The 27,405-nt window shown below is 33.5% G+C and overlaps 1 long non-coding RNA gene across 1 annotated transcript in view; it reads left to right on the forward strand.

Annotated features, from left to right (window-relative positions):
• LOC115837657 overlaps positions 1-23,933 on the forward strand; it is a 32,910-nt gene extending 8,977 nt beyond the window's left edge. Inside the window, exons 3-5 of the long non-coding RNA XR_004032716.1 lie at positions 21,024-21,140; positions 22,657-22,698; positions 23,479-23,933. This is a non-coding gene — a long non-coding RNA (uncharacterized LOC115837657). The remainder of the gene's footprint in view (positions 1-21,023; positions 21,141-22,656; positions 22,699-23,478) is intronic.
• The last annotated feature ends 3,472 nt before the right edge of the window (positions 23,934-27,405 follow it).

The raw sequence follows: 27,405 nt of genomic DNA on the forward strand, positions 1-27,405 counted from the left end.
AACAGCCTTTCCACTCCCAACTTATGTGAAAGGACAAGATGCAATTGTGATCACTGAACATGAGGCAACATCTTCTAGGAAGATATTTCCATAGTCTTCAGACAAAAGGAAGAGATATCTTTTCAGACAATCTTTGAACAATCCTATATGAAGCTTACCTGAAGTTGCTGTAGGCGTTTGGCAAGTCTGGGGAGACTAACAGACACACTGAGGGTAGCAGAAAATAAAGATAGAAACAGCCCAGGTTTTTGGTGAAATTCATGAGCTTCTGAATAACGAACCCCATACCACCCTATCCCTATAAAAGAATTCTTAATATGTGACATAATAAATTTTCTTTGTTATTTAAGGCACTTTTAGTTGGGTCTTCTGTTTCTTGCAGCTGAAACTCATACACTCATCATTCTTTTATTTATATTCTCCATATATATGAACTCTATATTCTTATAGAGTCTGGCTAGTCCAAAGTCTTAGGAAAAATAACAGACCAACACTGTTTCTTTTGAGCTAGAAGCTGGTCACGGATGTGAGCACTAACCCAACCATATAATGATGATGACAACAGCTTACTATTATTGAGTGCTCACAGTGAATGAAAAGGACATCGTGCTATGAATTTTACATATATTACTTTATTTGATCTTCACTACAGACCTCTAAATTGGGGAGTCATAATACCACTTTTGTTAAAATGCAGAAAATATGTCAGAGCAATAATAAAACTGCCATGGTCCCACAGCTAATAAGTGAATAAATTCAAGTCTGTCGGGAACAAGCCAGTAATCGTTATATATCTCAATGCATGTGGATAATTGAGATATAGACTGTATATGGACATTTAGCTGTATGTAGCATTAAAATGAACAGAGTAGCAATTCATGTTCTCTAGGGTTATCACTTACATTGTCGCTCTGTGTGCTGACTATACTAACGGTTTGCAGGTTGAGGACTGGGGTATGTAACAGTATACAGTATATATACATAGCATATGGTAATTCAAGGAAGAATATTTAAATGACATCAAGTAATGCTGGCATTCCTCTATACTGATACATTTTTAGCACATTTTCACTGGTAGTTTCAAAATTATAGTTACATTTGTGACCACAATTAAATAAAACATGCCGAATTTCCCTGGACATTACCATAAAGCCCTTCCATATTGAAAAAAATCATGTAGTAAAATTAGAAAGCAGCTCATTAAATTGAATCAATGTTTATCGTTTTTGAAATTACGGTTCTTTTGACAGAGAATCTAGGAGACTCAGTGTAGTATGATCTTAGACCAAATTAAAGATCTGTAGTAAGTAAAGCTTGGTAACAAAATAGGTAAAACTCATTTTTTGTAAATAACTTTTTCAGTAATTAATGGTTTACCTTGCTCTACTTACTAGACATATATTTTAAAATCAGTTTTTAAATTTTACATATTATTTTATTTTATAATGTTTGATACATAAAAATAATATGTGCAACTTACATAAAAGTAATGAAGCATGAAAATAAAATAGTCACTAACCCTCCAACCAGCTTATGAGGTAGATATTACCAATATCACTGAGGCTGCATCTATGCTTTCCTCCAAATCCCATCGCTCTGCCAACCCCAAAACACAATTAGTATCCTAGATGTTAGGTTTATTGTTCCTTTGCTTTTGAAAATAGTTTCTATTACAAATGTATTTATCTCTAGATTTTGCACTTCATAGTTTGGTATCATAGTCAATGTGTTCTGCAACATGCTTTTCTCACTCAAGACTGTTTCTTAGGTTCATCATGTTGTTGCACATAGCTGTAATTTGTTCATTTTCATGGCTACATAATACTTCTCTGAGAGACTATACAACTTTTCAAGTCATCAGTCAAATGATATTTTGATTCATTCTATGTTTTCAAAAATTGCTATTAGAAATATGTCAGTAATGTGTTTAAATTATCTATATTTCCCAATTCCTTCCTGGTTAACATATCAAAAATTTAAAAAAGTAAATTGAAGTCTCTCCCTGTGATTGAGAATTTGTCACTTTGTTATTGCTGTTTCAGTCATTTTTGCTGTATACATTTTGATGATATTTTATTAGCTGCACACAAAATAATTATTAACTCTTTCTGGTAAATTTGTTTTATATAATTGAGTATTTATCCACCTTGTTACTTATAGTTTTTATTCCTTAAAATCTATTTTATCTCTATTTAATAGAACTACAGTAGTTTTAAAAATTTACTATTTGCCTGCTATATATATTTTCATACTTCTTTCAAATTTTCCATATCCTTAGGTTTTAGTTGTCGTCATTTTAGAATAGCCAATGTAAAATATCATTTTTGCTGATAGTTAGCCCATCTTGCATAAGCTTCCTTGGAAAACAGACCTTGAGGCAAAAGTTCATGTGTTACAACTTTCTTGAGGATAGAATTTTAGAAAAGCAAGAGGAAAGGAAAAATTAAGGCTAAGGAGTATGTTCCTGAAATTTTTTTTCACAGCCTTGCGTCACAGTTGATTGTTAATTGTTGTAGGAAGTCTCCAGAGAGGCTATATGAAACGATTAGAGAAAATAATAATTACAGGAAGGGATGGCAAACATTTATTTGCTGCCCCCCTCTGTTTTCTCCCTTTTATTGGTTAAAGTCTATTCATTTAGCATTAATGCCGCCATATTCTGGGTTGTATTAGCTTGCCCCTTCAGATATATGTTGGAGAAGTCAAAGCCTCCATGTGACCAATACAGCCAGTGGGTAGATTCTGTGTCCCTACGTCAGTAGATGCAGTGTGTGGAGGCTCCTAAATCTGTGATGATGGAGGTGCCAGTACCAGTGGCAGTATCCAGGACATCACAGCTGTAGAAGGTGTGAATCTTCACTAGTGCCTCTCTTGCTCTACCAGAGAGGCAAGTGGCTGAGGTCTCGTGATGTAGGTGGTTTCAGGCAGAACTCAGGTAGCACATAGACTGAGCCTAGTACAGTCCATCTCTGCACCACCTGGATCTGCTTGTACTCAGTTTCATCTGAGTACGAGTGCTCTCACTTTTTATCTGAGAGTTGAGGTGCAAGTCCAATCTTTTTTAGGAGGTAGCCAGTTGCAGCAAACCAAGAAACTTAGAGTGTTAGCAAATCATAGTTACAGTCCGCACTACTGCAGCTGGTCTAGGGCTATAATTAAAGGATTTAAAGAAGAAAAAGTGCATAGAGAGAGAGAAATTCAGAGAGAAGAGAAGATGGCATTATGTTAGGTTTCGAATATTTAAAACTTGTAAGGATTCAGAAGTTATATCATCTCTAGTTTTTTTCTTATTTTCATCCCCCCTCCCACTAACCAGATGTCAAACATTTTCTCCTTATTATGGAATTGATCTTTTTAACATTTATCCCTTCACGAATACTTTTAGAATGAAAAATATATTTTTTAACCTCGCCTAAATTCAGTGAGAATGGATTTGTTGTGTAATTTCTAAAACTGATTCTCTTATGGGCGGTACATCATGCAGCAAAATGCCAATTAGGTAATGAAGTTTCTCACAGTTCTACTCTGAAGGGGGTGTGAAATGAAGCTACTGTAAAAAATGTAAAAAATAAAGGAAAGGAAAAAGAAAAACAACCAGAAAGCTAATTGTTCCAGATTTCGTATTTAATATAAGAATTACTTTGAAATGTTAACCTTAAAAAAGTTTTATGGACACAGCTTGATGAGATGGAATTAAATAGTAGAAGAGAGAATAAAAGGGTTTTAAATATATTTTAAAACATGCTCAGTGGAAGGGGGTTGAGAATAGCATTGTATGTTATAAAGTTATGGGTATAAGTCGAAATTCTTGAACTTTGGAAAGGAACAAAGGGAATAGAGAAACAAGGGAAGGGGACAAAGGAAGTGAAACCATTGAAGGATTTTGTGAAGAGTTCCGATGACACTATTCTGATAAACATTACAAGACTACCACGAAGTCAAGGCATAGTGTTAAACAGGAATTTCAACAATCAGAACTTCCTCCCTTGGCAAAGTATCTGAAAATATGTTAATTATTTTGATAATAGATGTATGCCCAGAAGAATGCCAGGAGAGCAACATCTAGGATGCCGGGTGAGTATATCTAGGATCAGTTTTCACCAATGTGGGAAAAATTATTGTGATACAAAAGTGACAAGACAATTAGGACAATTAGAAAAGCAGTGGCCATTTAACCAGTGGGGTTCTTCTCTGATTGCTGGTTTTCTGTCTGCTTCACAGACACCTTAGTGTTTCCTTTCTTCCAAGCAAAGGAGGGGCTCTGGGGGCAATTCCTGGGCTGGTGTTCTGGAAGAAAGCCTAGTTATTGGGATAGAGTGAAAGTTACTTAAAGATGTTAGAATATAGAGTAGAGAAAGATTAGAAAGTGAAGAATGCAAAGGTAAGCTTGGAATCAAGTAAAACAATCTCAACACGTCCATTTGATGGCTAAGATGCTGAAACTGGGACCAAGACAACAGACCAGGAACCTGGGCCCTAGCTGGAGAGGTTTTTGAGAGCATTCCTGCACACTTTGCCTTGGAGGAAGTTACCTTAATGCTACAAGTAGCAGCCAATTAAGATACTAAGAAACTCTTAAATTTGATTTTTTGTGTGTGTCTTTTTTTCTTCCCTTATTGTGAAAAACTAATTTCAATGGTTTTTCTTACCCATGCATGCTGATAGCTCTCAAATCTAAAATAAGAAAAGAGCTTAGGCAGGGCTTGGTGGCGCATGCCTGTAATCCCAGCACAGTGGGAAGCTGAGGCGGGCGGATTGCTTGAGACCAGCCTGGACAACATGGTAAAACCCCGTCTCTACAAAAAGTACAAAAAAGTAGCTGGGTGTGGTGGTGCGTGTCTATGGTCCCAGCAACTTGTGAGGCCGAGGTGAGAGGATCACCTGAGCCCAGGGAGTTTCAGGCTGCAGTGAGCTGAGTTCATCCCACTGCTCCAGCCTGGGTGACAAAGCAAGACACTGTACAAAAAAAAAAAAAAAAAAAAAAAGCCTCATCTCCTCTAGTTCTTTTTTTTTCTTTTCTTTTTTTTTTTTTTTTTGAGACAGAGTCTCACTCTATCACCCAGGCTGGAGTGCAATGGTGCAATCTTGGCTCACTGCAACCTCTGCCTCCCAGGTTCAAGCGATTCTCCTGCCTCAGCCTCCCAAGTAGCTGGGACTACAAGTGTGTGCCACCACGCGTGGCTAATTTTTGTCTTTTTAGTAGAAGCGGGGTTTCACCAGTTGGCTAGGCTGGTCTTGAACTCCTAACCTCAGGTAAGCAGCCCACCTCGGCCTCCCAAATACTGGGATCACAGGCAAGAGCCACCATGCCTGGCCAAGTCATATTTTCATTTGGGCATCTGACAGGCAATTCAGAGGTAAATGCTACAAGGTTAGGGTCATTATCTTAGAGCCCAAATCTCTCTCCTTTTATTTAAAATCTAGAGCTTTTAATATCAACATCTGCCAAACACTTCAAGATGGAATTATTCTTAATTACTCCTTCTCTCATGTTCTTCGTATTTATTTGATCGCCGATTACACTTTCTGAAATTTTCACGGGTGTTTTACCACTCTTTATTCCTGCCACTCTTGGGCTCATCTCATGTGCTAGTCACATATTGTCTTTAATATTAAAATTTGCTTCCATATTTAGTCTTTATTCATATCAATGTATTCATTTTATGACACTAATATGATTGGGTCAAATCCTGCATGAAAAGTTTTGATGGTTTATCCTTTTATTTATATAAGATAGCTGAAAGAAAAGAATTATTTCAATAGTGTGGATAAAATTCATGTGAAAAAATAAACACATGAGAATATAAGCAAATAATGAAGACTGATGAAGGAGTACTCTGAAAGTTGTCTATTTTAAAATCAACCAAAAATAAAACAAGATATTGAACAAAACTGGAAATATACAACTATAGAATATAATAGAAAGCCCTTTTATAAAAAATGATTAAAATATGTAAAGTATATGTTCAAACAGTAGAAAAGATTTATGATAAGTGCTGTACGGATAGCTACTTAACAGTTGTATAACATCAGTTTAAATTCACATAGTACACAAAGAAAATTATGTAACAATTAAAATTATTTAAAACTAGTGGAATGAAGTATGTTATCAAGACTTTGGTGGGATACGTTTCTGAGAAATTATTTTTTTCAATTCTTTAGTAATCTTTTGATGTATGTAACACATAAAATAAAAGCATAGTCATAAGTATCCTTCTTGATGAATTTTTACAAAGTAAACATGCTTGTGTACCCATCTTCCAGACCAAAAACTAGAACATCGCCAGCACCCCAGAATTACTCTTCGTTTTCTCTTCAAGGATTTAATAACCCCAAGGGTACTATCCCGAATTCTAAAATCATCGATAAGTTTTGCCTGGTTTTGATTTTTATATAATATAGTCATTCAGTGTTTATTAGTCTGGTTTCTTTTAGTCAGCATTATGTCTTTGGGTATTATCCATGTTGGTGCAGGTAGCAATAATTTGTTTATTTTCATAATTTTCTAGTATTAAATTGTGTGATATACCACAGTTGATTTACTCATTCTACTGGTGATGAATATTTGGGTTGTTCCCAGCTTTTTGCTAAAATGAATAGTCATAGCATATGTTGTGATCATTAGAATGTTTGTTTTTGAGGAAGGGTGAATATATTACTGATTTCTGTTGGATATACCAAGGAGTGGAATTGTTGGTAATGCATATATGCAGATTCAGAAGATACTGTTTAACCACTGTCTACAAGGTTAGGGTCATTATCTTATAGCCCAAGACTCTCTGTACCAGTTCATATTCTCACTAGCACTACAGAAGATTTTGGTTGCACCACATCCTCACCAACACTAGAATTATCTGTATATTTCATTTTATGTGAGTGGGTTCGTAGGCATGTCAATCTGGTTTTAATTTTCACTAACTTGATGATCACTGGAATTGAGCATCTTGTATTACAGCCATTGGTCATTTGGATATCATATTTTGTGAATTGCCTATTCAAGTCCTTTGCCAATCTTTCCATTGGATTATATACTTTAAAAAAATTGATTTGAAGATGTTCTTAGTTTATTCTATATAAGTCTTTTGTTTTATGTGTGTCTGTGTGCGTAAATATTTTTTACCATTGTGTCTTGGTTTTGATTCTATGTTTTTGATTATTGAACATACTTAAGCCTACTATAATAAAACTTATACACTTAACTCTATTATCAATTTTATAATTTTTCCTTTATGTAAAATTAGTGTGGTCTGTGTCCTGATTAATAAATCATTGATTTTTCCAACAAAAAATCCATTATTTATATACTTAATCTCTTTGTTTTCATTTTAAAATTTTGGCCTACAATTCTTCTGAGATTTACTTTTCTGTATGGCATGAGGTAGTTGTCAAAAATTGCAATTTTTCTATATGAATATTAAACAGAATCAGCAACATTTATTCCCTCTGGCCCTGCAATGTCATCTTTGTCATGTGGCCAAATGAATATGGGTCTCTTTTTGGACTCTCATTTGTTTCTTTTGTCTATTTGTCTTTTTTTTTTTTTGCCAATATCACACTGTCATATTTACTGCAGTTTGACAATAAGACATGATAACTGGTAATGAAAGTCCTTCTGCTTTATTCTTCCACAAGACTGCTTTGGCTATTCTTAGATCTTGGCAATTCTATACAAATTTTAGAATTGGATGATCAATTTCCACCAGAATAAAAACTTGCCTGGGATTTTGATTGGGAATGCATTGAATCTATAGATCATTCTGTGGAGAATGACCATCTTATACACCGTTATTTCTTACAACTCTTGAGCATGTTGTATTCTATCTTTTATTTATGCCTTCTATAATTTCTGTCAACAAAATTTTGTAGTTTCCAGGACACAGGGTTTGTACGTATTTTATTAAATTATTTCTGAATAGCTTCTGTTTTATGCTGTTATAAAAGTTATATTTAAAATTTTTATATTATCTTTTCTCTTGCTACAATATAGATAAGCAATTGATTTTGGTGTATTGGCCTTGTATTTTGTGACCTTGTTATAGTCACTTATGAATCTCAATAATTTGTCTAGATATTCTTTTGGATTTGCTACATATGTAATCATATATTTCATAAATGATGGCTTTATTTCTGCCTATAACATCCTTCTCCCTTTCACTTCTTTTATCATGCCTTTTTGCACTAGTTGAGACCTCCAGACACTTTCGTCTCATTTTCAGTTTCTGAAAATGCTTTCAACAATTTACAATTAACTATGATGTCTGTAGACACTTTATCTGAAGCTCTTATGTAGAACAGAAGACGTCATCTGTTCCTGCCTTACTAATAGGGTTTTTAAAATAAGTGATATTTAACTTTGTAATCTATTGATATAATTTTATGTATTATTCATCTTTTCTGTTCATGTCGATTATATTAATCTATTTTTATTGGTAAAACACCATTACAATTCATGCAATAAAACCCATCATTTTAATATATTGTTCTATTTGATTTGCTAATATTTTGTTCAGGAACTTTTTTCACCTGTGTTCCTGAAACAGGTTGATTTAATGTGTGATATTAATTTTTTGTAGTATTTTGCCAGATTTTGATATCAAGATTATATTGGCCTCATAAAAAGAATGGAAAGTGTTTCCCCTATTTTTCAACCCTCTGGATGGGTTTATGCTGGATTGGCATTATTTCTTCTTTAATATTTGGAAGAATTCACTGGCGAAGTCAACCTGAAAGAGTGTTTCTTTGTGCAACAGACAGGACCTATAGACCTATTTTGTTCCTGATATTGGCAAGTGGCTTTTCTCTTATTTTACTTGATCAGCCCTGTAAGTGATTAGAAATTTTAATCTTCAAAAACAGAAAGTAATTTTGTATTTTGTTCAGTTTCTCTGTAGTGTGTTTGCTTTCTACTGTAATTCATCAGTTTCTGCTCTTTATTACTTCATTCAGTCTACTTTTTTGGGTGTAATGTGCTGTTTATTTCTTTTACTTCTTGAGATAGAATCTTAGACGTTGATAATCAGCTCTTTTTGTTTTTTATTGTAAGAATTTAAGGCTGTAAACAAGTCTTTAGAAACAATATTTGGTATTTCAAAAGTATTGATATACTGACTGTATCATACTCTAGCACATAAGGTTTTCTATATCCATTGTGACTTATTTCACTCATGTATTATTGAAAAGTATATTGCTTAATTTCCAAAAGTTGGAGATTTTATAGTTATTTATGCTATTATTTTACAATTTAATTCAGTAGTGGCCAAGTGTATATTCTCTGTATTATTCAGTTAGTTAACATTTGCTAATAATAGTTTTTAGTATACACTGAGTATGCATTTAAAGATATTATACATTTTATGATATTTGTATGCACTGGTCAATTTATGACAATAAGTTATTTGTTGTGTTTAGATATTCTTTATTCTTACTTTTTTTTGTTTTATTGTCTAGGAAGATTGGTGAGTTAAATTCTTTCCAGTGATTTTGGAATTCTTTCTCTTTTTTCTTCCGCCAACTTTTCTCTATCTGTCTGTCTGTCTGTCTATCTATCTATCTATCTATCTATCTATCTATCTATCATCTATCTATCATCTATCATCCATCTATCATCCATCTATAGTAACATGGTAAGTTACTGGGTATATACAAATTTATAATTTTATATGCTTCTTTTAGTTTGACCTTTTATCAGCATTTCTCTAGAAATTTAACTAGTCTTAAAAATCTAGTTTGTCTCACATTAATGTAACACCTAGCTTCTTTTTGAGTAGTGTTTTTATAGTATATCTTTTTCACATCTTTTTACAATTTGGCTTTCTGTGTTCTTATATTTAAGATATGTTCCCAATAAACAGCATAGTTAGGTTTTATTTTTTAATCTTTTACTCAATACTTAATCCTTTTTAATTTAACATAATTACTGATGGGGCTTTGATAGGTATTAGCATACTATTTGTTTTCTATATAATCTACCTGTTTTATATTTTTTGTGTCTTTTCTTATCTTCTTTAGAATTAATCAATTATTTTTCACGATTCCATTTTCCCTCTACTACGTTGTTAGTTCTATATTTCTTTTTTTGTCTTATTGTGGATAATTATTAAAACATGAGTATTTGAATATAAGTTATTACTTTCTCACTGCCCAGATGATGTAAGGATCTTGGAATAGTTAGACTCAGTTTATTCCACTTCTGCCTTTTGTGTTATTATGATACATTATAATTCTGTATACATTGTAAAGCCCCCAAGCCATAAGCATGATTGTTATCCAACATGAATATTCATTTATATTTACTTGTATACTTATCCTTCTTTTATTCATTTTCTTCTTCATTTTTTTCCTTTGAGATAATTTTTCTTCTATTGGATTTTTTTTTAGTTTAGTTCATCTAGGAACAAATTCTCTCACCATTTGTTTATGTGAAAATTTGTATTTCATTTTAATTTTCAAAAGATATTTTCTCTGGGAATAGGATTCTCTTTGATCAGTTGGATATTGTTTCATTGTCTTTTGGTTTTATTGTTTCTTTTATGAATGTATTGATGCTCTTTTAAAGCAATGTTTCTATTATTGTGACTATTTGTATGATTGTATTTTTGTTTTTATATGAAGCAGCTTTACTATTGTATCTATCCTTCTCAGGTCTACCAGAACTTCTGAACTCAACAGTTGATGTGTTCCATCATTTTTGGAATATTTGTGGCAATTGTGTATTCAAATACTGCTCCTACCCCATTCTCTCTGTATTTTTCTTATGAGATCCAATTATATGCTTATTAGATCTTTACACTGTCTTACATTTCTCTTCTGCTTTTCTGTATTTTCATTTTTTCTGTACCTCAGTTTGCCTGATTTCATTAACTCATTTTCCAGTTTATTATCCTCTGTTCCACTGTCTAGTCTTCTTTTAGACACATCTTTAAAGTTTTTCATTTCAATTATTGTATTTCTCAGTTCTAAAATTATTATTTATTTATATTTACATATTCTAATTTGCTGGTGAAATTCTCAATTTTTTCATCTGTTTTCTCTTTTCCTCTATTTCTTTTAATATATTAATTATATTTACTTAGACATTCTTGCCTGTTAATTTCTAATGTATTTATTATCTGTTATTCTTTCTTTCAGTTTTTAATCTTATTTTAAAAATTCACGTATCCTTGTTTTTGCCTGTCTGGTAATTTACAACTGAATGTTTGTCATTCATAAATTTTTGTCACTCTGGCTTCTGCATATGATATTATCTTCTTGCAGAGAGGGTTCAACTTTACCTTTTTTTTTTTTTTCTTTTTTGGCCAGGAAGACAGAGTGAGTAAAGTGAGGGCTTGATTTAATCAGGGGCTGAGCTAAGTTAGGATCAGTTACAGCTTTGATATGATTTTTTTTTCTACTTCTGGCTTGTTCTCATTCAGTGTACCCACCTACAACTTTTGCAGTAAAACTTAGTTTATTCACTTAGATTATTCTCTCTGGTAGGCTGTGAAATGATTTGTTGTTGTTGTTTTTGTTTACTCAATTAGGCAAGAGTGCAGAAATCTCCCATCTGTTTTTCAGAAGCTGTTCAGCTTCTTGGCTGTCACCTGTGTAGCTTCAGAAAATGGCAAATATCCGGTGAGGAAAATTTGTGAAGTGTCAGTGTCATTCTATCCCTCCCTTCTTGCCAGGATCTTATCCCCACAGGTCTCAAATTTCATATTTAAGCCTTGGAGTCTACCAAAGCTCTGCTCTTTTCTCTGTCCCTGGAGTTTGTTCTGCGGCAGGTGGAAAGCCTGTATTATCAGCTGCTTATCCTGAAACCAGAATTGGCAAATATCCTCAGGAAAAAACTATGATCAGTCTAAGAGCTTACCACTCTTAACTTTGTCTCCATCCAAAATCTTGAGTCTCCCTACTCCTATTAATGCTTGCAGTTCACCAGTGCCTCCAGGCTGCTATAACAAAATACCATAGACTGAGTGGTTTATAAACAACAAAAATTTATTTTTCACAATACTGGAGTCTGGGAAGTCCATGACCAAGGAAAAAGGTGTCTGGCTTATAGACAGTGTCTTTTCACTATGTCTTCACATGGTGGAAAGAAAGAAGGACCTTCCGTGGGTCTATTTGATAAGGGTACTAATCTAATTCATGAGGGTTCTGCCCTCATGACTCAATCACCTCACAAAAGGCCTCATCTCCTAACACCATCACCTTTTGGGTGAGGACCTCAACATAAAAATTTTGATGAGGACACAAACATTCAGACCATAGAACACTTGTATATTTTTAATTAATAAACTTTATTTTAGAGCAATTTTAGGTTTATAAAAAAATTGAGTGGAAAATGCAGAGTTCATATGCACTTAAAAAAATCACCATTTACTGTTCTCAACAGGAATGTTGGTCGATTGCAAGGCATTCCACCATGCCAATAACTGAATTACATCTGATGAAATATCTCTCAAGGTGATCAATACATTCAAAAGGAAACACTTAAAATCTAACACAAGTTCTCCAAGTTGTAAATGTACACATATATTTAAATAAAAAACCAGGAAAATATTTTCAACAAAAGTAAAAAGGGTGAATATCTGTATATGGATATTGTACATATCTATACAAAGAGGTCATAGAAGCTAATAATTAAAATACTAATATCTCAATAGCTAGTTGGATAATTTATTAAAAAGTTTTAATGAGGAGGTAAATTTAATAACTAAATGTTTAAGAACCTGCTAGGCTGGTGAGCTTATAAAAAATGAGAATGAAAATAAGTATTTTTTTTCCAATCAAATCAGCTCTGATGACTGCTAGACTCTGGACTAGGCACTGGACTCTGATCTGTACTGCTAGCAATTAGCTGAATTTTGCTTTAAACGGAAAAACAGTGCCTTGAAATCTTGATGGTACCACCTACCTTACCACAGGAATTACTACCATCTTGAAATTGTTGCTGACTCTGTTCCAATCTACTAGCTTATACTTTGATACTCTCAGAACAAATCAAGCCTGAGTTTGCCATATCCTTTTCGACCATGATTTGATCTGCTCACCACCATTCTTGGTGTTTACTCTGTGATCAAATGAATTCTTTATACTTTCCCTTCCCATTCCTGATTTTCTTCTCTTTCTATAATAAAATCCTATTATTACTAATATTAAAGTAAATATGGCTTATGATAGTATCCACCATAAATGTGTCAGTGGTAAAACTGGCAATTTCAAACATTGCTAGTGCCAAAGCAAACTAGTAAACTATGTTAGAAAAGCAGAAAAGTATAATGAAAGCAACTAAATATTCAAAAATAAGAGAGTGATTAGGAAAATTGTTTATCAGTTTTATATGTTTTTATACACATTCACTTTTAAATGACATACAAAATATTCCGAATATCATGGATAAAATAAAGACGCAAAACGTCAAATAAAACATGTAGGGGGAAAATAAAATCAGAGCTAATATTAGCACAAAAAACATACATGGGATATTGTGTTACACGGTTTTAGAGATAAACTGGGCTCCACTTTTTTATCTTCCCACCAGCCAAGATGAGAGAAAAGCACAATCAATTATAATGCTCACAAATGTCTGAAAGATAAAACAGACCAGTTGATTAGAAACAATACCGTTTGTCCTGAAACATGAGAGAAATTTCTGCACAGATAGGTTCCCTTCCACATAGATGCAACCATTTTTCAAAAATATTTTGTAAGAATCAAACCTTTTTCAAAAAAGTCTCATACAAATCAAATTCCCATTATTTAAACCAGTAAAATAGATAAAATGGACATATTCGGATATAAGGAACTTGGTAGGATTTTCTTGGGAAAGAGAAGTCTAAAAAAAGAATGAAAAAGTGCAGAGGAAAGAACACCAACATTCAGATTAGGCAGACTAGTACAGACACCAATTCAATCATTTACTGTCTGAGACTGAACCTTTTTAAATCACAGCTTTCTAAGCTTTGAAATTTAGTATTCCTTCCTTACAGGGTTACAAAGCTTAAATAAAAGACAAAAATTATGTAAAACACCTGGTACATAGAATGTGCCAGAAAAAGATTGATTTCCTTTCTTCTTCTCTGCTTTGGTGATTCATATCTCAACATTTTCTTAAGCTGATTTTGTTATTGTAATAGATTTCTATATTACAGGCAAGAGTTTTGTAGGCCAGAGTTTATTCAGTAATTAATTAAGTAACAATTAAGGTCCTAGTACTTATGTCAGGTACTCTGCCAGGCACTGTACTAGGTGCTGGTATGATTATTAATCTTATGATTATTAATTTTCTTTTACAACTGTAGTTATATTCTCTTTTTCATATATAACGTTAAAGATATGCATCTTTTTTATTGATTTGTATTTTCTGCAGTTTATCTTTTTTAATGGTCTGTTGAAGAGCCCGTGTTCAAATTTAATAATTCAACTTGTTTTTCATTTATAAATTATTAAACTACATTTGTATCTTTATTAATTCTTCCTTGCTTTTCTTATACTCAGAAGAATTATTTCTAGCTCCTTAACTTGAATGATAAACTCATTCATTTTCATTCTTTCATGTTTAATATACATTCATTAAAGCATTCAATTTTCTTTGGAGTTAGGTCTGGCAATATTTTACCAGTTTTAAACCTTCCATAATTATACTTTTGATTTCATCTTTTATCTGAGTTAAGAGAAACTTTCTGTTCAGCAGAAGCTACTGGTTGCTTCAGCACCTCAATATCAGTTAATCTCTTCTTATATGGTAACATATTTTTAGCTGAGCACACGACCACCAGCCTAAAGAGTGCTACTTCCCAGGTTCTCTTGTAGCTGGGTTTGCCATGTAACTAAATTCAATGAGGAGGTATGAGTGAAAGTGATGGAATGATGAAACGGTGCAAACTCTTACTCTGAAAGGAAAAGTGTGTCTTCCTCACCTTAATGCCTGAAATGCAGACGTGAAGGAGACAGGAGCTGAAGCAGCTACTTTGGACCCCAGGGTGGAGATGGCTGGTGGAGGTGTGTGGAATAAGCAAGTATTAATAGAAGAAGCCTGGGTGCCTGACACCAAGGAGCTGCCCTATGTTTATAAAATAATTGTTCGTGAGAAAGAAATAAATTGCTATCTCATTTAAAACCCTTTATTTTGAAACCCTACATCAGCAACTGTAATTATAACTAATATGGTTAATAATTTTTAGTTTCATTGCATTGTTATCAAATAATATATAATGTACGAAGTCTGCCTGGAATATATTGAGACATCTTAGGTTACCTCATAGATGATCAAGTTTTGTAAATAGTTCTTGTATTGTTTGTTAGTTTTAAAAGTTATTTAACTGTGTGCATATGTGTAAGTTTCATATGTATTTACATGTGGTTCAATCTATCTAATCAATCACCTTACTACTTTCCATACTATGCTCTCTAAAGCACTGCTTCTATGTAATATTAATAGGTTCACCTCAAAATAAAAAGTTAAATGGTCCCCGTGTGCTCTACTTCCTGTTTTTATTGTAGTGGTAAATGACAGACTCTGGACCATACTGTCAAATCCTAGCTTCCTTAATGAACAGGCTGTGTGAACCAGACAAGTTATTTAATCTTGCTTTTCCTCAGTTTCTATGTATAATACAGAAAATAATAGTACTTATCTGATAGGATTGTTAGGAGGATTTAAGTGTGAAACACTTAGAACAATGCCTGGCAGAGAGTAAGCACATTTTGAAACAGCTATATATTGAGACATTGCCTATAAGAGGTTCTGAAAAGTAATGAAGTAACAGAATCTGCTTAATATTACTTACCCTAGCATTTCCAAAACTTATTTGAGTGATCATGACCAGTTGGGGGAAAATGATATGTTCACGGGAGTATTGGTTTTGGAAATGTTAAACTAGATTATTCAGCTCCGCTGCATATTGGGAATTTTTCACCTAACATGGGATACATGAATGCCATTTAGAAGTTCTTTAAATCCCTGGAAATTGATGAATTCTATGTGTATATGCTTGTTTATCTGTACACATTTTCTGAAGACAAGACCTATGGATTATATCTGACTCTCATATTTCTACATATGTGTTTTTATACTTTACTGAAATATCAGAGACAAAAAATAGTGTAAATCTTCTACTGTTTTAATATTCTTCTGTTTCTGGTTGATCTCCAAGTTCAGCCTGTACATTATTATTGGGATTTTTGGATTTTCATCCTTTTACTATAATTTTAAATTTCATCACCATCCTTTAATATTTTAAGTTACTCTCTTACCATTTCATCTGAATATTCTCTTAACATCGTTTTATCCTCCGTTTATAAAAAATAATGCTTTCTTGTGTACTTTTGTGAGTGCTAATTTTTTTCTAATAGTATTTTTTTCTGGTTCCTGCAGCAAATTATTACAGAAACAAAATTCTTCTACTAAGTCATCCAGAAGCTCTTTCCTTTCTATTATTTTGTATTGTTTTCACATATTCAAGTTTGGCCTTTATTTTATTTATTTTCTTCATTCTTAAAGAAGACAATAACTAATTACACTTACAGTGTGTCAGTTAAGATGGCGAGCAAACCGTTTTGTCCCAGCACATTTTCCAACAGTGATTTTGGAAAACGTTTTCAGACGTAAATTTGACAGGGAGGATAATACATGTATATTTCCCATACATTTCACTTTCTATCAGGTTTTGACTGTTCCCTTCCTCCTTTGAGAGGACATCTTTTTATGCTCTTGATTGATACTCTGATACTCCATAATAATGTAAATATCTTTGTATAACATGTAATTGACTAGGATGCATACTGACCAGAGTTTTTCTGGGTTCCACAACTTTCTGTTAGGACATACTCATAGATTTTATACATCTGAAAACCACTGTGCCATCTCCAAGATCCTATTTCTAATTGTGCGCTTCTTTAGAACTGAAGTCTGTACCTGAATATGGAAAGCTGTAGGTGGGAGGTAAACGAAACAATATTTAGTCCAATTCAATTAACGGTAGCTAAGAAATAGAAAATGGGAAGTGCCTTTCTCCTAAGAGCAGATTTCATGATGTTTCAAGGTATGAGCATTTAACCAGACAGCCCTTTTATTTCTCACATCAATAGCTCCAGCTCACCATAGGATAAAACAACTAACCTCCCCTCCAAAAAAAAAAATCTGTTTCTCTTTCTGTATTCAAAACTTTGGCTTATATATTCAACTTTCTTCAAGTCTTCCACACTTGAGAACTTGTAAAGTAGCGCATGAAGCCATGTGGTATAGTGTGAAGAGCAAGATACTTAGAAGCAAATTATCTGGTTTGAAAATCCAGATCTGAGTCTTTGATTTGCCTGAATCTTCATTTCTAGAATGTTGTAATCTATATAATAATTATATCTTCCCTACCAAGGCCAAATAATTTTCATAGTGATTAAATGGGAACCGGAACTATTTTGAAATTACGAACTTTAGAAAACAAATATATCAAAATTTTCAGGGTGCAGGTAATACAGTTGTTAAAAGGAAATTAGGTCAGGGGTGGTGGCTCACGCCTGTAATCCCAGCACTTTGGGAGGCTGAGGCAGGCGAATTACGAGGTCAGGAGATCGAGACCATCCTGGCTAACAGAGTGAAACCCCATCTCTACCAAAAAACAGAAAAAAATAAGCCAAGTGTGGTGGCAAGTGCCTGTAGTCCCAGCTACTTGGGAGGCTGAGGCAGGAGAATGGCGTGAACCCAGGAGGCAGGTTTGCAGTGAGCCGAGATTGCACCGCTGCACTCCAGCCTGGGCAACAGAGTGAGACTTCGTCTCAAAAAAAAAAAAAAAAAAAAAAAAAAAAAAGGAAATTAACAAATGTTTTTTATTAAAAAAGAAAGATCTCAAATTAGTTATAAATTTCCACCTTAACAATATATAAAAAGATGTACAATTTCAATTCAAAGAAAGCAAAAGAAAGGAAACAATACAGATGAAATCAGAAATCATTGAAATAGGAAACACAAAACCAATAGAGGAAAGTCAGTGAAATTGAAAGCTAATTATTTGATGAGATCCATAAAATTAATAAACTTCTTGCCAAACTGTTCAAGAAAAAAATAGAACAAACACACAAATCACCAATGTCAGAAATAGAGAATATAACTGCAAATGCCATGAAAATAAAGGAAGAAGAAAAAATATTATGAAAAACTGTTGCCAATAGTTTTGATAAATCAATGAAATGGACAAATTCCTCGAAAGACAGAAACTTCCAAAGCTCACTCAAGAAGAAGTAGTTCTATATCTATTAAAGAATTGAATTCTATTAGTGAATTCTACTGAATATTCAAGGAAGAAATAGTAACAATTGTACACAAATCCTTGCAGGAAACATGAGATAGACATTTAAACTCAGTATTAGGTTGGCATTATTCTGCACCTACACCAGACAAGACATTAAAAGAAATAAAATTTCAGACAATATTATTCATGAATATAGATGTAAAAACCTGTAACGAATACTAGTTACTAAGATCTTTACCAATTTTATCTGTTCAAACATCTATTTGTATGTGTAATATTTTTATTTCAGTCTCTGCAACATTATCTACTTCTTGCTTTCCATTCATTCTGTTCTTGTCCTATTTCACAGTCTTATAACGATCACCTGGATTATTAAAACTTTCCAACTTGTCTCCCACACCTTCACTCCATTCTTTTCACTGCCCTCTATCAGAGTTTCCTTCCTAAAACTCAACATCTCTTTTGGTAGTTTTACAGGATTATTTAATATAATTAGAATCCTTTAGTCCAATATTTGAAACTGTATCACTATACTGTTGTATACTCAGTCAGGGAAACTCCATCATCTTATTCCATCTTTCTAATATTAGTGCCTTTACTTCATTATATCCATTACATCAAATCTTAGACTGTTAAAATCTGACTTCTTCCCCAATTTTAATTTCTCCACCTTTAGGTTCCAATGCTACTTGCTTTGAACAATTATCATATTTCACCTTATATAATAGCTGAATATAGCATTTTTGTTTTTGTTTACACATATTTGGAACATAGCAGATGATACCAGAGTTTACTCTCTATGGGTGATGCCTGGCTTTGTAATAAGACTATACAACTTAAGATTGTTGTACCGTATACTTAATGATACTCTGTCTTCTTGTCATTTAACATAGTATTGTACGCACATAAATGTTAGATTATTAATAAATACTTGTTGATGATGAGATCAGACAGATTTAGTGGTAGATTAGAATAAAGCTTGACATATCTGCCTCTTCTTTCAGATGCAAGCATCATTTGGGAATATTTGAGCTTGTTTCTGTCTCTATTTAGCAGCACCTCTTAAACTGAAACCACACGTCAGTATGTGAAGATTTTCCAAATGCCTGGTTCTGTAATTTTCTTGTCCAATGAATAATAAAAGTGTTTTCATACTTGCGGTTAGTTAGTTCATGGCTATCCTTACTTATATCCTTAGTCATCCTTGATCCTATTTTTCCCTTCCCGACTCCAGGCTTGCATAAGCATGCTTCTTCCATACAGTGGAAGAATGTCCTTAATGCCTATAACTATAATACTGCGTTTGAATATTTAAAACATTCTTTTATCTAATACATACACAACTTGGGGCAATGAAGTTTCCACTCAACTACAAGAAGTATTTATTTTTCCCATTTATTGTAAAAGATACACATCACTAATGTAAATATATACCTGCTCACATGCACAGAAGGAACTCATTTTAGCATAATTTCTTATGCTGCCTAGAAAATTCTTACCTTCAGTTTGAGAGGATATAGCTTAAGAAATACCCCTCTAAATATTTCATTTAATAAGTAGGCACTTTCATTCTTTCTTCTATTGTTAAGGTTTACATTCAAAAACCACGTTTAAAGGGTACTATAAAAAAGATAAAAGCATTCGATATACAACAAATTACCCTGGATACTTCCCAGGAATCAGATATAATTTGTACACTAGAAATAGAAATGTTGAGTCAAAATATCGTAAATCACAAATTTAGAATCTAAATTTTAAATTTAATTTTTATTATTTATCTATTTTTATTTCAAAATAAAATCACCAAAAATGGCATTAACATTCATACCTTCCGACTGTGTCTAATCCATAAAATAGAAAAACTAGAGGCCATAATTTTCACCAAGTTCAAATAAGCAGCATGCCCAATAGACTTAAAATTAATGGACATATTGCACTTAGAATTAATTTAAAAATATTTATTGAGCACCTACTATGTGCCAACCATTATGCAGGAGGAGATGAGCATTTTCTTAGTAAAATATATAAACAAATTTAGTTTTAATTTTAAAAAGAACCCTTTACTGAGAAAATGTAATCAGTAATTTGTCTCTCAACCTCAGAACAATTAAGTTGTCCCTGTTTCCAAATATCCAATTGGAGAGTTTCCAACTTTCCTACATCTCTATTATATTATGAATAATGTTTCTAGCCCACTAATTTTGCTGCTAATCAAACACTAAAAAGAGATTCTTTATACTTTCAGATACGCTTTGAAAAAGGACCCCCCCAACATATGCACCAAGGAATTATAAGTTCATTAGTACACTGCTTTTCAAATCTTAGATTCACAGTTCATTATTCTAACTTAGAGATAAAAATACAATTTTACACTTATATGAAACTAAAAAGAATTAGAATTAACATCTGATTATGAGTTTTAATTTTGAAATTAATCTACAGACAGCTCTAATTTAAATATTTCAAATCAAAAACTACCTTTAATATTTTGTCACAAACAATACTTCAAACCTAAATTATACCATTTAGAGTAATGCTTTTCAAAAACATGCAGCATTTCTGGATTTTAAAATAATTTTCATATTTTATAATAGAGTCTAACGTATACAAACCTAAAAATAAATACAGACTTTGCATTTTAGAAACATTCACCATGCTTCTTATTTGATTCATTCTTTACTCAGTTGAAGTTTGTGGCTACTTATTTCTTTTCTATTTTTTGTTTTCTTTTCTGTCTTTTTTTTTTCTCTTTTCCTTTTTTCTTTCTTTCTTTTTTTTTTTTTTTTTTTGAAACAGAGTCTTACACTGTCACCTAGGCTGGAGTGCAGTGGCATGATCGAGGCTCATTGTAATCACGCCTCCCAGGAACAAGTGATTCTTGCACCTCAGACTCTGGAGTAGCCGAGACCACAGGTACGCGCCACCATGCCCGGTTAATTTTTTTAAAATTTTTTAGTAGAGATAGGGTTTCGCCATGTTGGCCAGGTTGGTTTCATACTCCTGAGCTCAAGCAATCCACTCACTTCGGCCTTCCAAAGAGCTGGCATTACACACATGAGCCACTGCGCTGGGTCATGACTACATATTTCAATGGGAAATGGATTACCTGTAATCCAGTGATATGACATAACACTACAAATCACAGAAGCACATATAACATTAATTCTGGCCATAGAAAATGCCTGAAGTGGTTATCATATGCCACTAAATCATAGATCAGCACTGAGACCATTTCATGAAATTTAAGCACTAAGCGCTTTAAAATACTTTACCTAATTTGGAAAGACTTCCCCCAATTTGAGTAAAGTTTTACAGAACAATATATCCAAGTTACATGTTAGAAGGAATCCAAACCTAGCTCATCCTCCTAGAAATATAAGTTGAACTGACTTTATGGATCTGCTTTTCTCGCACTAACTCTGGCCATAACTGTTTACTAGGCACGGTGTCAGACCATTGGATAATATATTTCTGTATAAACAAATTATTTGCTTACAAAGCCTACAGTGGTAGTAAATCCCAAAAAGATATTTTCCCTTAGTTCTTGTGATACAGTCTATGCAACTGCAAATAACAATATGAAGTACATTGACATAAGATACTCTAAAAGAAATTTAGGGCTAAAATAAGAATTGGGGAGGATTTTTTTCATTTTCTTTTTCATCCTGACTCAATTATTTCTTTAGTACCCAACTGATTTTTTTTCTTAAAAATCTTTTCTCCTCACAAGGAAATACAGCTAAATACATAAGATAATGCTCTGCTATTTACTCTCTTGGCAAAATATTAAAAATCATGCTCAGAATAAAAAATTGAAAAGAGAAAAACATATATACATTCACAAAACTATTGCTAAGGAAAGTCATTATAAAATGTTTTTCAGGATATCAAAGGTCATGCAAGTAAAAAACTATACATCTCTTTATTTAATATATCATGGATGAGCTCAGGGGATCATCAAAGTGATTTGATTAAATAATTTGATTTTTGATCAAGAAAATTTGATATTATTATGACATCATATGAAAGCATTTGACTAAACTGCAAAACAAGTGTACTTACTGCCATTTATTTAAATATTTTACATTTGAAAATATAAAATGTGAACTAAAAAAATCTCTTTTGAATACTGGAGAAAGCTACTGAAAATACTGGATGTCAGTAAGTCTTTTAAAGATTTTGTCGAATCTTTCCCTCTTCTACTACGAATTGCTGCCAAATTCATAATTCTAAAACGTAACCTAACCATGTAATTTCCTTGTTATCTTTGAGTAATTTCATAAAAATCCTTTTCACCATCCAGTGTGATTATAAACCAAATCCTACGTACCCTTCTAACATGGCGGCTTCCTCCGTGTTTGTGTTGTTAAAAGAATGTTTGTGTTGTTCTTTTATGCCTGGCTCATTCTGACCCTTTCCTTCCTATCAGTTCCTGAAACTGAGTATGTTGCATCTTTCTTGTACCACACAGGTAAGTCCAAATTTCTTTCTTGCTTGACTTATTGTAATAATTGGAAATTATTCCTTGAAAGATTGCATGTCATGATACCAGGAACACCTAGTAAATTAATATGTTCCCAAAGTTCAGTGATAAGTTACTTGTTGGAAGTTGAAGAATTCATTTGCCTAAAAAATGCTAAATATAATTAATATTCCAGCCATATTTTGGATAATCTGAAATGTAGCTGAAACATATTACTGATAAAAACATAATTTCCAAAATTCTTATGAAAAGATGTATACCTGTAATCCCAGCACTTTGGGAGGCCGAGGTGGGCGTATCATCAGGTTAAGAGATAGAGACCATCCTAGCCAACATGGTGGACCCCCCCACCGTCTGTACTAAAAAAAAACAAACCCACAAAAACTAGCTGGGCATGGTGGCACGCACCGGTAGTCCCAGCTACTTGGGAGGCTGAGGCAGGAGAATCGCTTGAACCCGGGAGGCAAAGGTTGCAGTGAGCCGAGATCATGCCACTGCACTCCAGCCTGGCGACAGAGAGAGACTCCGTCTAAAAAAACAAAAAAAAAGAAAGAAAGAAAAAAAGAAAAGATGTATACCATAATCCAGCTCAACAACTGGAAGTCAAACGTGCATCACTCCTTCATTTTCTATTTTTTGTGCTTCCTTGGCAAATTATGTAGTGCTGGATATACAGTAGGTGCCTTGGTTTTTTCATTGCTTCAAAACTAAATTCTCAAACTTACTGGCTTGAAACAACAACTATTTAATTTGTTTACAATTTTGCAGTCTGTGCTGGACTCAGCAACTGATTCTTCTGCTTGTCTTGCTGCTGGTCACTTCTGTTGGTGAATTCAACTGGTAACTCTGCTGTGGGCAGGTCGGGAAGTTGAGAGAGCTAGGCATCTTTCTTTTTCCATGTAGTCACATGTCCTCTCATTCTGCTTGGTGCTTCTCACATGCCCTTTCCAGAAGCATAGCTGTATTTCTGCCTGGAGGCTCAGGGCTCCTATGAGTGCAAAAGTGAAAACTTCCAGACCTTTTAAAGCTTGGGCCTGGAACTGGCACTCTGACATGTTCTTTTGATTAAGCACGTCATTGGTCCAGCCCAGATTCGATGGGGAAGAATTATACAAGGGGATGAATACCAGTAAACTTGTTCACTGGGGGCCATGAACGGAACAGACTGCCAGAAGGCTTAATCACTACTTACTGAGTTGGCTGCGAGAAATAGAGAACAATGTATTCTATTCTTTAATTGTTGGGGGAAAATGAATTTAGCATTTTGGTAACATGCAAAAATCAACTAAATGGAAATTAAACACTTTGGTATGTACAGAGTGTGACTTGGGTTTTTTGTTTTTTTTTTTTGACAAAGTTCCACTTCACCACAATATCCTACCAATGGGAATTAAATTAAGAAATTTTCATTCTTTTTCTGTGTTAATTCCTGGTTTATAATGCTGAATAATACTTTAGAATACTATCCCACATACTTGGAATAAGGATGCAAAGCACTTGCTTCTTACTCCTACCCAAATATTTGATTTTATGTTAGCTTCAATTTCATAATTTTATGTGACCTCAGAAAGCAATTCATTAGCATCACAAAGAAAAATAATTAATCAAAGAATCTCAAATAATGAGCTTGCCAGGTTAATGTTTAAAGATACCACAATTACTTGTCATTTTTTAACTACAATGCAAATATTAGTTCTAACAGCTTATAATGAATAACTTCAAAGTAAAGTGGGAACTTTAACACCTCCTTCAAATTCTACCCTGTCCATACCTTTATAGGGAAAAAAAAAAGTGTGCTGGTTAGCATCTTTTGACTGCAAAGGCCACTCAGTAAGGTAATCTAAATAATGTTAGTCAGGATGAAGATGCAAAATATAAATAAGAAAAACAGCAATCTCAAAGACTGTGACATATATAGGTCCCAGAGATTATTTAAGTCTCAAAATATTTCTAGGAAGGAGATCTTATCAGTCCCAGAAAGTTGTCAGTTAACCACTATTTCCTTTCCATACTTGTTTTTTCACTTACAAATTTTGAACTCTACCCTTTATCTTTTCTGTCTTTCAGTTTCTGTTGACTCCTACATTTGTCTATTAATTTCATCTGGGATATTCAGTGACATTAGGAATAGAACATTTCTTAATTATGCAAGACTCTTTCACACACTGCACAATATTGATTCATCCTCAGACACTAAATGCTTGTGGCACACATGATCATTGTGACACCTGAAAGTACCCCAGCACCTTGTCATCTCCCCTAGAAGGTGCAATAATCATTTGCACTCAGGGAAGAATAACATAGAGCAAAATGAGTTTTCTATTTCCTCTCTGGCTAACAACTAGCTAGCTATCATGGTTTGCAACAGATAAGAGTTCACAAATATTGGTTGTTTTAGATGATTACATTTATTTGATTGACTAAAAATGAAGAGAACATAATCTTAACACATAATCCAACAATAGTGCTTCTAGGTACTTACCAAACTTATTTGAAAACATGAACGTACAGAAACCTGCATGTGAAGCACATGATCATTAGTCATTAGAGAAATGCAAATCAAAATCTTGAGATATCAAATCACACCCATTACATGGCTATAATAAAAAAGATGGACAATAACAAGTGTTAGTGAGGAGGTGGCAAAATTGAAACTCTCAAACATTGATGGAGGGAATGTAAAATAGTACTGCTGCTTTCAAAAATAGTTGGGGAACTATTCAAAGAGTTAAGCAAAGAGTTACCGTATGACCCAGCAATTAGTCATAGATATATATCCATGAGAAATGAAAACATATGTTTATGCAAAAATGTGTACATAAATGATTATAGCAGCATTATTCTTAATAGCCAAAAGTGGAAACAATTCAAATGTCCAACAACTGATGAAAAGATGAAGTGTGGTATATCCATATAAAGGAATAATATGCAGACATAAAGTGGAATGATTGACACATGTTTACAACATGGATGAACCTTGACAACGCTATGTTAAGTTAAAGAAGCCAGACACAAAAGGTAATGTATCATATGATTCCATTTGTAGGAAATGTCCAGATAGGCAAAGCTATAGAGACAGAAAGTAGATTAGTGGGTCGGAGGCAAGGGAGAATGGGAAATAATTGTTGGGTACATGGTTTTGGGGTGCTGAAAATATTCTTGAATTAGATGGTGGTGATGGCTGCACAATATTGTGAATGTACTAAGAAACACTGAAACATATATTTTAAAAAGATGAATATTATGGTATGTAAATTATATCTAAATTTTAAAAAATTAAATGATAAAGCTGCAAATCAAATCTGCACATGAGTTTTTAGAAGTCTTACATATAATAGCCAAAAACTGAAAGCAACCAAGATGTCTTTCGGTAGGTGAAAGGTTAAACAAACTGTTGTCTATCCAAACAATAGAATACTATTTAGTGATAAGAAGGAAGGAGCTATCAAGTTATGCAAAAATATGCATGAACCTTACATGCATGTTAGTAAGTGAAAGCAGTTAGTCTGAAAGGCTACATAACTTATAGTTCAATGTATATGACATTCGGAAAGGGCAAAACTATAGATTCAGTGAACAGACCGGTGGTTGCCAAGGGTTCCAGGAGAAGGCAGGTTTAAATAGATAAAATACAGAGGATATTTTGGTCAAGAAACTTTTCTGTATGATATTATACTGGTGGATACACGACAATTAAATTGTCAAAACCCATAGAACTTTATAGCCCCAACAGTAAAGCTTAACACATGTAAATTAAAACAAAATCATTTAGGAGATTAAGAAATCCCATGATGGAAGGCAACGTGTGACAGAAGAATCTAACTCTACTACAAGTGAATGAAATAACCTCACTGAAGAAAGTAGGGAAAAAGGTACTGATGGAAGCAACTTCAGAAGTTCGTGGAGTCCACAAAGCTAGAGACAAAAGACACGGTACCTAAACAATATAGTGTAGTTGACAAAGTTGCTTCCCACAGGGTTATGGCTTAAGAATTCTGATACTACCATATATGTACACTGGAACTGAAGAATTAAGTAAATGGATGGTGGGAGCCAGGTTTCTCACTGTTGGAGTGGGAAGTTACAAAAACACTAGGGGTGGTTAGAATGCTCAATGTGGCAATGGGTTAAAGTTGGAGACATTAGTATGAACTCATGTTTAATTTAGCATATTATTTAATTTCCTCTATATATTACAGGTGGATTATGGAAATATTTACAGATAAGTGTACATACAAGGGTTAGTATACATAAATTTTTTTTTGCTCTGTCAGCTGAGAAGACCTAGAGAAATGACACTCCAGTAGCAATAAGCACACCTACTGCCCAGATCTTGGTTTCTAATGTACTTTTCTCCAATTGAAGGAAGCAAGTTACCCTGGGAAAATGGTTGATTCCAAAACTGAGGCTGGGAATATACAAGATAAGCTTGGGGCATATTGTAGTGCCAAAAAGTAAGGAAGTGTTAAAACACACATACACACACAGAGACACAAACACAGACACATAATGATGAGTGAAGGGGGCATATCAAAAGGACATTGGAGCCAAATGAAAAAGCTCTCAATGTCAAATGCTAGAAAAATTTGAGCAACAATAAAAAAATAAAGTAGTGTGGATTATAACTCAAAGTATAAAATAAACATCCATCAGTCCATATTAATATAAATAAATAACTGAATAAGTAAATAAATA

This window comes from Nomascus leucogenys, chromosome 12 (assembly GCF_006542625.1).
Source record: "Nomascus leucogenys isolate Asia chromosome 12, Asia_NLE_v1, whole genome shotgun sequence".
NCBI classification, from domain to species: Eukaryota; Metazoa; Chordata; class Mammalia; order Primates; family Hylobatidae; genus Nomascus; species Nomascus leucogenys.